The 11,951-nt window shown below is 47.8% G+C and overlaps 1 non-coding gene and 1 pseudogene across 1 annotated transcript; one reads left to right on the forward strand and one right to left on the reverse strand.

Annotated features, from left to right (window-relative positions):
* Positions 1-431: 431 nt before the first annotated feature.
* Positions 432-569, reverse strand: LOC114809870. Its single transcript, XR_003757643.1, has one exon. It is a non-coding gene; the product is annotated as a small nucleolar RNA SNORA7 (small nucleolar RNA).
* Positions 570-8,587: 8,018 nt separating this feature from the next.
* Positions 8,588-10,043, forward strand: LOC100076635 (annotated as a pseudogene).
* Positions 10,044-11,951: the final 1,908 nt, after the last annotated feature.

The following is an 11,951-nucleotide window of genomic DNA, read 5'->3' on the forward strand; positions in this document are numbered from 1 at the left end:
GCCATGCTGCTTCTCAAAACAGTGTACTAAGCACTTGGGAGAGTACAGTACAAAAAGCCTTCCTTCTTTCATAATTGGTGCAGACATTTCCACTGGTACTTTCAATGCCAGGCAGCATTTCAGGCCTCTGGGTGGAACTTAGGTCAGGTGTCTAGACGATCCCGCAGGATAGAGGCCTGGGCCCTCCCCATAATGGAGTTGATGGTCTTGTCTTGTCTTATGCTATTGAGTTATCTCCAACCTATAGCGGTTCCTTGGACACATCTGTCCCAAAGCACCCCACCTCCATCTGCAATAGTTCGGGTAGTGTATCCATAGAGTTTTCTTGGTAAAAATACAGAAGAAGTTGACCATTACCTTGCTCCACACAGTAAACTTGAATGTCCGCCCTCGACTCTCCCATGCCGCTGCCGCCCAGCAGTTGAGTTTTGACTTGTAGGAGATTGCCTTCCACTTGCTAGCCACTGCCCAAGCTAGGAATGGAATGGGTATGCCTCTGCTTGACTCTCCTTCTTGAAGCCGAGACTGATAGAGTACTGGAAACTCTCCAGGTGTGATCCTGAGAGGGGCAAGTTGATGTGGTAGGTTTCATATATTTGGCAACTTGATCTGTTTCTCCCCCAGTAGGTGTTGGACCTGGACATGCCTGTGTCTTTTGTTTCTGTTGTATGTTCCCAAGCCCCTAGTGCAGCATTCTGCCCACGGTAGGCACTCAATAAATGCTGTCAATTACCATAATTAAGAGATGATCTGAATCCAGGGTCTCATGGGCAGATCATCTGGAAGGGTAGATGGAGGTGGGAAGAGGTCTGTGGTTTTTATTAAGTTCTTACTTTATGCAAAGCTCTGGTCCCTAAGCTCTAAGACTGTTTTGGGCAGGGAACACATTTGCTAATTCTGTTGTATTCTCTCAAGCACTTAGTACAGTGCTCTCTGCATTGTAAGTGCTTAACAAATACAATTAGTTGAGCACGGTACTAATGCTTGGAAAAGCACAGTACAGTTGGTAGACATGCTCTCTGCCCTCGAGGAGCTGGACAGTGAAGTAGAGTTTGTAACCAGAAGAATAGGTCAGGGATGGCCTTGCTAGAGAAGCCACTAGGGGTTGGGCCAATGGCTACACTCTGGGTTAAGGGATGACTTAATAATAATAATAATGTTGGTATTTGTTAAGCGCTTACTATGTGCAGAGCACTGTTCTAAGTGCTGGGGGAGACACGGGGGAATCAGGTTGTCCCACATGGGGCTCACAGTCTTAATCCCCATTTTACAGATGAGGTAACTGAGGCATAGAGAAGTTAAGTGACTTGCCCACAGTCACACAGCTGACAAGTGGCAGAGCTGGGATTCGCAAGCATGATCCCAATGTCCAGGGTAGGAGGAACACAGATATTGAGGCGATGTGGCCTTGTGGAAAGAGCTGGGGCCTGGGAGTCAGGGTTTCTGAGTTCTAATCACAGCTCTACCACGTATCTGCTGTGTGACCTTTGACAAATCACTTCTCTGTGCCTCAGTTGCTTCATCTCCAAAAATGGGGATTCAATACCCATTCTCCCTCCTACTTCATCTGTGAACCCCATGTTGGACTTCATTCATTCATTAGTATTTATTGAGCACTTGCTATGTGCAGAGCACTGTACTAAGCATTTGGAATGTACAATTTGGCAACAGATAATGATAAGGACTAAATGATCTTGTATCTACTTCAGTGCTTAGTACAGTGCTTGGCACATAATAAGCACTTAACAAATACAATTATTATCATCATTATCAGCATCATCATCATCATCATCATTATCTTTTCTGTGCCTCAGTTCCCTCATCTGTTAAATGGGGTTTAAATCCAACTCCCTCCGACTTAGACTGTCAGCTCCATGTAGGATAGGGACTGTGTCCAACCTGATTTATCTTGTATCTATCCCAACACTTAATACAGTGCTGAGGACATAATAAGTGACTACCAGGTACCATAATGATAATAGTGATGATAAAGATGATATGTCTTCTCATGATGCCTATCCCATAAAGGCTAAGGAAGATTCCACTGGGAGTTCCATTCTAAACTATCGGCCTTCTGTAGTATTTCCCTGATTCCCTGTCTCTACCCTCCCCAACCCACATGCCACCGAGATGCCTACCCCTCATTCACCTCAGCCTTCCTGACCAACCTCTTAAGGCCCTTGAAGCTTTTTGCCACTCCTTTCCGTTTACCAATATGACGTTGAAGCGGATGCCTCAGAGAAGTAGCAGTTATAGCTCTTTCTGGGAGAACCCTAAGTACAAGGCATTATAGTCAGCATTTTTGGCTGCCGTGTCCCTGAGGATAGAGGGAGAGCTGGGCTGCTCGGAATCCTGAGCCTTGGTCTTCCTGGTTCAGGCTCTCCTGCCTGGGCCAGATGGGACAGGCAGAGGCAGGGCAGCTCAGCCTGTGGGGAGGAAGGCCCGGGACAGAGAGGGAGACAGGGCCACCGACCAGCTGTAGGCACAAGCTCAGTCACCACATCTCCCCTCTGGGCTCGGCCCCATGGCTCTGGTAGCTTACAATCCTTGGAACAAGCGCGGCTGGGGCCAGTGGCCAGCAGCGGGGCCATAAATCACTGGCTGCAGACTGAAAGCTGGCCCGGCCACCACCAATAGATGTCAATTTCCAGAAAGCATGAAATCAGAAGGAACGCTGCTGAAAGGAAATACGAGTGGTGCAAGGACCCCCTGGGGTATCACCATTTAGGAGAGGCATCCAGCCCAGCCACAGTCCCTTGCCCCCATCCTACAGCACCCCGTCCTCCAAGGAAGGGTGTGAGAGGCCAGTGGGAGCCCCGGGAAAATGTAGAGGAAATGAGTTCACAGCTAAAGTTAAAAACTCCTGAAGGAGACAGACAGCAAGGAGAACCCACCTGGAGAGGAAAATTCTAAATCCGTTCTTCCAGAATCAATCAATCAATGGTATTTATTGTGTGGTTGTTGTGTGGAAGCACAGTAGTCAAGCTCCTGCATTTGTTCCCCATTCTCTCTGACCTTTACCTTTGCCTAGGCTCGCCTGACCACTTTGGGTGTGCCGGATGGGTTGATAGACTCAAATTGAGTAGCCAAGCTCCATTTTAGTCAAGCACAATACAACATGGTAAAACCTTGCCCTTGAACCAATCAAGCCCCTGGTCCTACTTATCACCTTTTCAAAGGGGGTCCAGAACTAAACACAAAATGCCCCAGGGACTAACTGTTTTCTATCCTAAAGTATTTCTCCTATTGTATTGTTCTGATCATTATGAATGCTGTACTGACGGTATATAAAGAAGCTCTGTATTGCTTGGAGTTGAGCTGGCCTTGACTAGCAGGGGAATCTCTGCTGCTCAGTGCCTCTCCCTACTAGTGCCGGATGAAGTGCTAGTAGTAATAAAACTTGTCTCTGACATACCTTTTTCTGAACACAAATTGTGTAGCAGAGTCCCAAGATCTGGACACTCTAAGCCCTCCCAGCCACCTACCTGCCACAAACAAGCTGAGTCCCAGGCTGGATGTCGGTGAAGCTGCCCAGAGCAGGGTCATTACAGCCATGGAAGGCCACTCCTGCTCCCAGGCTAAGGCCACTGGGTGAAAAGCTTAGCCATCCCCTGGCTGTCAGGTGGTCTGGGGGATTGCCTGCATCGTGCAACCTAAACAACCTGAAATGGGCCACCCTACCTGGCTCTGGGCTGGGAGGTTGCTGCTCAGCGCAGCTGGGCACTCTAGGGTTTGTATTTTACTGTTGTACAATACAACAATAAAGAGTGATAATCCCTGTCTATAACAAGCTCAGATTCTGGGATGGGGGAGAGAGACATCAATACTAATAGACAGAAGTACAAATGAATAAAATTACAGATATAGACTGAACCCCCCCCTTTTCCTCTGCTCCTTTCCTTTCCTCCCCATCGCCCCTACTCCCTCCCTCTGCTCTAGCCCCCCCACAGCACTTGTGTCTATATGTATATTTATTCTATTTAGTTTATTAATGATGTGTATAATTTTATTTACATTGATGCTATTGATGCCTGTCCACTTACTTTGTTTTGTTTTGTTGTCCATCTCCCCCGTTCTAGACTGTGAGCCCGTTAGGTAGAGATTGTCTCTATTTGTTGCCGACTTGTACTTTCCAAGCACTTAGTACGGTGCTCTGCACACAGTAAGCGCTCAATAAATATGAATGAATGAATAAATGAAAGAAAAGTGCTGTGAAACTGGGAGAAGGGGGAAGAGCAAAGAGAGCAAGGCAGGGGGATGCAGAAGGGAGTGGGAGATGAGGAAAAGTGGGGCTTAGTCTGGGAAGGCCTCTAGGTGGAGATGGGCCTTCTTTGAAAGGGGGAGAGTAATTTTCTGGCGGATTTGAAGGAGGGAGGCCATTCCAGGCCAGAGGAGAGACAGGCAAGGGTGAGGCCCATTGAGAAGGTTAGCACCAGAGGAGTAAAGTATGTGGGCTGGGCTGTAGGAGGAGAGAAACAAGATGAGATAGGTGGGGGCAAAGTGATGGAGTGCTTAAAGACAATGGTGAGGAGTTTTTGTTTGATACGGGGGTGGATAGGCAACTACTGGAGATTTTTGAAGGGGGTGGTGACATGTCCTGAACGTTTCTGTAGAAAGATGATCCGGGCAGCAGAGTGAAGTATGGACTGGAGTGGGGAGAGACAGGAAGTTGGTAGGTCAGCGAGGAGGCTGATGCAGTAATCTAGATGGGATAGGATGAGTGATTGTATTAATGTGGTAGCAGTTTGGATGGAGAGGAAAGGGCGGATTTTAGCGATGTTGTGAAGGTGGGACGGACAGGATACTGTGTTCTCCCAAACACTTAGTATAGTACTCTGCTCCCAGTAAGTGCTTAATAAATACGATTGATTGAGTTTATAATCTAGTGGAGAAAACAGACAGGCATAAATTGTTTCCAAACAGCTCCTTGCTTGCTCTGAGTTCCAAGTGAGAAAGCAGTGTGTCCTAGAGAAAGAGCAGGCACCTGATTGTTAATCCTGGACCTACCCCTTGCCCACTGCGTGACCTTGGATAAATCAGCTAACTTCTCTGTGCCTCAGTTTCCTCTTGAGTAAAATGAGGCTTAAATACCTGCCCTCCCTCCTCCTTTGACTATGAGTCCCATGTAAGAGAGGGATTGGGTCCGATTTGATTGCACTGTATCCACCCCAAAGCTTTGCACAATACTTAGCACATAAGTGCTTAAAAATATCACAGTTATTTTTTAAACAGAGCAGCCTATACTGGCCCTGGGCCACTTGCTTCATCCTAATTTCTCCAGCTGAGTGAACTGTTCTAAGACTTTAAATAAAATTCTCAGGCCAGAGATTTGCAATTGAACTCCTCCAAATGATCCCTGGTGGGCAGGGAGGGGGGCCTAGTTTTGCTCTGGGGATTTTAGTTTTTAATCCAAGGCCAATTTTCCTGTTTGGGGCAAAGCTGTGGTGATTTTCTGCTGGGTTGTGCTGGGATCATGGTCAGCAGCTGAAATTTGAAACCTTTCGATGAAAACTACCTTGCTAAAGTTCACAAGTTAAATCAGAATGAGCCAACAAAACCAGAAATGAAGAAAATGAGTTTCAGTAATAATAGCAATTGTGGTATTTGTTAAATACTTACTCTCTGGTAATCAAGCAATCAATGGTATTTATCGAGTGCTTACTTTTTTCAGTCTAGTGAGGGAGACAAATATTAAAATAAAATTACAGATAGGGGAAGCTGTGGGGGTGAGGTAAATAGCAAAGTACTTTGGGGCACAAACTTTTGACTGCATAGGCCATGTAGAAGGAAAGGAGGAGAGGGTGGGGAGATCTGGGGTTGTCAGGGAAGGTTTCCTGGAAGTGATAAGACAGATATAGGATCATCTGGCAGGACACAGTCCCTGTCCTGTATGGGTCTAACAGTGTTAAGCTCATTATGGGCAGCAAACTTGTCTACCAACTCTGTTATGTTGTACTCCACCAAATGCTCAGTACAATGTTCTGCACACAGTAAGCACTCAATAAATATGATCGACTGATTGTGAGGCAGAGGGAGAAAGGAGCACCCCGTGTTGACCATTACCATCTCTGGACACTGAGCACCCCCTTGCTTTAGTGAGCAGAGCAACGGCTAGCCTTTGCCTTGAAAGACAGACAAAATGGTATTTGTAAAGTACTGTATTCACAGCGTGGCTCAGTGGCAAGAGCCCAGGCTTGGGAGTCAGAGGTCATGGGTTCTAATCCTGCCTCCACCTCTTGTCACCTGTGTGACTTTGGGCAAGTCACTTAACTTCTCTGTGCCTCAGCTACCTCATCGGTAAAATGGGGATGAAGACTGAGCCCCACGTGGGACAACCTGATTACCTTGTATCTACCCCAGCGCTTAGAACAGTGCCTGGCACATAGTAAGTGCTTAATAAATACCATCATTATTATTACTTACTGTGTAATATTAATAATAATGGTATTTATTAAAGGCTTACCATGTGCCAGGCACTGTTCTAAGCACTGGCATAGATACAAGGTCATCAGGTTGTCCAAGACCCATGTGGGGTTGCTATCTTAATCCCCAGAAAAGTTGTGACTTGCCCAAGATCACATAGCCAACAAATGTTAAAGCCAGGATTAGAACCCAGGGTTTCTGACTCCCAGGCCTGTGCTCTTTCCACTAGGCCACGGTGCATCATCTGCAATCACACAAGGCAAAGTCCGTGGTGCCACCAGCACAGATGTGCCCCCTTGATGTGTCTTTGACATGGGGTCAGGGGTCATTTCAGCACTCAGTCAGTAAAGAGCTGGGTCATGCTCAGTGTGTAGGGGGAACCTTCCCTTTCTGGAGCCGGTAAGGGACAGTAAGGAAGGAAGGAAGGGCAGGAGATGACTCCAGGACAGTAAGCTGGTTCACAGCACCAGGAACTGCAGTCAGTCAGTCCTATTTATTGAGTGCTTACTGTGTGCAGAGTTTTGTACTATGCATAGGCAGATCATTTCATTGTTGGGCCAAGGGGAAGATAAGTTTTCTGTAGTTCTCAAAGACACGGTGTTGTTAGTGTGTGTGTGTCTTTTCTACCTCCAAAATCTCCCTTGTGCTCTCCCCGATCACCCTTTCATTTTGAAGTAGTTTTCTTTTCAGCAGCCCCTCTGCGTTCTCTGTGGTCTCTGGACCTCGGGAAATCTAAGTTGTCACCCAACATTCAGCTCACCCTACTTCTTCTTAGGGAAAAAAAACAACTTATCAAAAACAAGCACATTTGTGTTTGCTAGTCAGAGCATATTAAAAAGAGCTGCATGGAGTTCTTTGGCAGCGAATTAAATTCCAAGGAGAAGCCTTCTTAAGTCTGTTTGAAAGTTGAGCCTTCTCCTTAGATCTATAAATTTTTACTGCAATTACTTTTCTTCTCCTCTCCAATAGCCTTACCCCTCCCCCCAAATTCCCATTTCTCCCCAACAAAAAATCTCTACAGGCCCAAGGCAAACTATCTTCAGTCTCTTTAAGTTTTCTTCTTTTTGTTTTTTTTCTCTCTCCCTTCCCCATACATACAGGGCTTGGGATCCAAGGAGCTCTGGGTTTGCTTGGTGACTTGGCTAAACACCACACCCTCCTCCTGAGCCCTGTGGAAGTCTCTTTACACAGGTCCCCTGTTCTCAGGCTCCCTCCTGTCCCGGAGGGGTTTAATCAGTAGCCACACTGACTCCAGGACTCAAATGTATGTAAAGCTGTATCCCATGATGCTTTTGGTGCTTTACTAGCTCCAGTCAACTGTGGGCCACTGGGGCTTGTTAAAGTTGGTGATAATGTGCTGCTGGGGCTGGTGAGGCTGGGGCTGAGCTGGTTGGAGATGAAAGTTGGGATTCTTAATGGTGTCCAAGCACCTGACCTGATATGGATGAGAATGTTGGTGACTAGGAAGGTGGGGAGGAATGGGACAGGAGGTATAGGGAAGGACTGAAGCTCTTCTTCCTTTCTCCTGATGGAGTCAGGAAGATGAATAGGAACTGGGAAGAAAAATTAATTGGGGAAAGCATCCTGGATGAAGTGTTATTTCAGAAGGGCTTTGAAGATGGAAAGGGAAGTGAGTTGGTAGAAGTAAAGCAATGTGACCTAATGGAAAGAACACAGGCCTGGGAGTCAGACCACCTAAATTATATTCCAGGGTCTGTCACTTCCCTGCTGTTTGATATAAGGAAGTCACTGAACTTCTCTGTGCCTCAATTTCCTTATCTGTGCAAAGGGGATTTGATACTTGTTCTCCCTCCTAGTTCAACTGTGAGCCCCCATGTGAAGCAGGGACTGAACCCATCCTGAATAACTTAATAATAATAATGTTGGTATTTGTTAAGCACTTATTATGTACCAAGTACTATTCTAAGCTCTGGGGGAGATACAAGGTCATCAGGTTGTCCCACATGGGGCTTTCAGTCTTAATCCCCATTTTACAGATGAGGTAAATGAGGCCCAAAGAAGTTAAGTGACATGCCCAAAGTCGCACAGCTGACAAGTGGTGGAGTTTGCTCCAGGTCTAAGACCAGTGCTTGGCACATAATAAATGCTAAATAAATGTCATTTTAAAAAATGTGAAGGTGAAGGAAGTATCAGAGTGGGCAAGATGACGGAGGCCGGCGCAGCCTGGCTCCTGCTGGCGGGGGCCAGGGCGGGGCTGATCCTGGTGCTGTTCATGCTCATGCTGTGGGGGTGGTGGTGGCGCGGCTCCGGCTCGTACCTGGTGGTGCTGGGGGACGTGGGCCGCAGCCCCCGGATGCAGTATCACGCGCTATCCCTGGCCAAGTGCGGCTTCGCTGTTACCCTGCTCGGCTTCGGGGCTGGGCCCCAGATCCTTCAGTATGCCGTCAAAGTCGCTCTTCAAGCCCTGCAGCTTCTGTGGGCCCTCGTGAAGACAGATTCTGCTGTTTACATTTTCCTCCAGAATCCCCTGGCTTGCCCGGCATCGCCATCACCTGGGCAGGGTGCTGCCTGCATGGAAGCAAGCTGGCCATAGACTGGCACAATTACGGCTACACCACCCTGGGCTTGATGCATGGACCCAGACACCCCATCATCCAGCTGGCCGTGTGGTACGAAAAACTGTGTGGGCATTTGTCCGACCTGAACCTATGTGACCAATGTGATGAGGGAAGACCTGGAGAGGAGCTGCAACATCAGGGCGGTGAGACAGGCCGGCCTCTTTCTTTAAGGAGACACCCCTGGAATTACAGCACAAGCTCTACATGAAACTGGGCCTCATGCTCCGTTCAGAGCATGCGGGGAGCCCCTGGAGTCAGCCATCCAGAGATCTGTGTTCACCGAGCGAGACACCCGCAGTAGGAGCATGAGCCAGCTGGAGGGGCTGCCGGCCCTGTTGGTCAGCAGCATGAGCTGGACAGAGAATGAAGATTTTTCCATCCTCTTCAAAGCACTGGAAAGATTTGATCAGTTGAGCAGTGAAGGAGTGAGCCTCCTATCTCTGGTGTGTGTGATAACAGGCGAAGAGCCTCTCAAGGATCAGTACAGCCATATCATCAGTCAGCTGAGCCTCAAAAACATGCAGATCTGCATGCCATGGCTGGAAGCTCAGGATTACCCCCTGCTCCTGGGATTGGCAGATCTGGGAGTTTGTCTTCACAAATCCTCCATTGGTTTGGATCTGCCATGAAAGTGGTGGATATGTTTGGCTGCTCTTTACCTGTCTGCACCGTGCACTTCCAATGCCTACACGAGCTTATGACACATGAAGAAAACAGCCTGATCTTTAAGGACTCTGAGGAACTAGCAGCTCGGCTAAAGATGCTCTTCTAGGGATATCTCAATCCTGCTGGCAAACTTCACCTGTTTAGGACAAACCTGCGGTTGTCCAAGCAGTTACGCTGGGATGAGCGCTGGGAGCAAACGGTGCTCCCTTTACTTCACAAATTTTGACTTGCCTCCCCAGTGCCATTTGTGTGGAGATGAAACACTGGCACCTGAGGACTCAATGTCCGGTGCCTCAGCCCCAGAGGCTACCACGCGAATGGATCTGATCCAAGGACATTGGCTCACCCCCTGGCTGGACTTTGCACCCAACGACACCTCTGGGCTCCTTGGGAGTTGGAGAAGTGCCCCAAGCACACCCGATCCCAGGGCTGGGGGTGGGAATGGGACTGGGAGGGAAGAGAGAGTACTGGTGGTGCCACACGAGCCACCGCTTCTGAAATCAATTCCTCTGGGCAGGTTCTTGGTCAGGAAACCCCAGATTTGAAGCTTGGCCTCTAGGCACATGGGAGACTCAGTCACCAACAGCACTTGTCCTAGGAGTCTCCAGTCACAGGATGTGAGAACTGACTTGTTTCATGTCAAATCATTTTGGGGAGTAGGTTATTCATTTACCAAATAGAATGATGATGTTTTGTTTTGTTTTACTTTGCTGTACTTTGTTTTACTTTACTTTGTGTTACTGTGAGCCTGTTATTGGGCAGGGATTGTTTCTCTTTGTTGCCGAATTGTACATTCCAAGCACTTAGTACAGTGCTCTGCACATAGTAAATGCTCAAATGCCGTCGAGTGAGGAGATGAGCCAGAGGTGGCAGCTGGAGAGGTGAGAACAAGGCATGCTGAATAGCTTAGCTTAAGACAAAACAAGAGTGTGGGCTAGTGGGTAGAGCATGGGTCTGGGAGTCAGAAGGATCTGAGTTCTAATTCTGTCTCAGCCACTTGTTTGCTGTGACCTTGGGTAAGTCACTTTACTTTGCTTCAATTACCTCATCTGTAAAATGGAGATTAAGACTGTGAGCCCCTTACGAGGCAGGGACTGTGTCCAACCTTGTTTTAACTTGTTTCTACTCCAGCACTTAGTACAGTGCCTGGCATATAGTAAGCACTTAAATAACCATAAAAAAGCTAGCTTGTAGTAAGAGAAGAGAGTGGATAAGTAGCAGGGAGAGAGCTGAGTGACTTACACCCACTGGTCAGTAGTTTCTGCTTGATGGGGAGAGGAATGAGCAACTACTGAAGGTCTTTGAGGAGCTTGTGACAGTAGGGATGTAAGAAAAGAAGGTTAAGTTATAAAAGCTCCATTTCCCATGGAAATCAGGGCATATTCCAGCCCCTACCTTCCCAGTAAAAACAGCCAGAGAAATGTGTCACAGTTTGTGCATTTTATTAAGATAATTTGTGTTTTTAAATTATTTTTCTATTTGTTAACAGGAAGGCATTATTGTGGAGAAAAAAATATATAAAAATAAAAGCAAATTGTAAAGTACTAGATTCCCCACATATACAATAGTAAAGTACTTCACAAGCACTTAGCTGATTAGACTTATAAAAATAAAATAAAAATATTAGATATTGAGCGCCACTTACATCCCCCTCTCCCTTGACCTCTGGCATCTTTATGTAGCCTTCCCCCTCCACACATTCACACACATGCATCACCATATTTCCCACCCAGCCACTGGTCTGGATCACAGCTGGCCCCCATGTCGGGCAGAGAGAGGGCCCCCTGAGGTACAGACCAACCTTTCCAACTTCTCCCACAGTCTAATCTTGCTCCGCAGGAGCTCACTCTGACCTTTAGCCCCTAGACACCTTTCCAGGGGCATTTGCTCATGCTGAGAGGGGCCGATTCCACCTCTTCCCACTCATTGCCCCCTCCTGCCCCAGAGGAGTGGCTCTGTCCAGCCCCAGCCCCACCCTGCATATGTCAGACAGCTGAAGCAGAAAATCCCGACTTTTCCCATCAAGACATGGGAGGGAAGTGGGGAGGAGGTGCACCAAGGAGAGGCAGCCGGGCAACGTTGGAACTGGAAGTGAGTCCCTCCTACCCAACCTAGTCTGGGCCCCACCACCACCATGCCCCGACCTCTTTCTCCTGGAATTGAGGGTGGGTGGCAGATGATCGGCCCCCTCTACAGGCCTGCCCCTGGCACCTGAGGTCAGGTGAGCGCAAGCCGTCACTCGTCCTCATTCTGTAAACGGTAGGGGTGGCCGGGAGGGCAGAG

This window comes from Ornithorhynchus anatinus, chromosome 2 (genome assembly GCF_004115215.2).
Source record: "Ornithorhynchus anatinus isolate Pmale09 chromosome 2, mOrnAna1.pri.v4, whole genome shotgun sequence".
NCBI lineage: Eukaryota > Metazoa > Chordata > Mammalia > Monotremata > Ornithorhynchidae > Ornithorhynchus > Ornithorhynchus anatinus.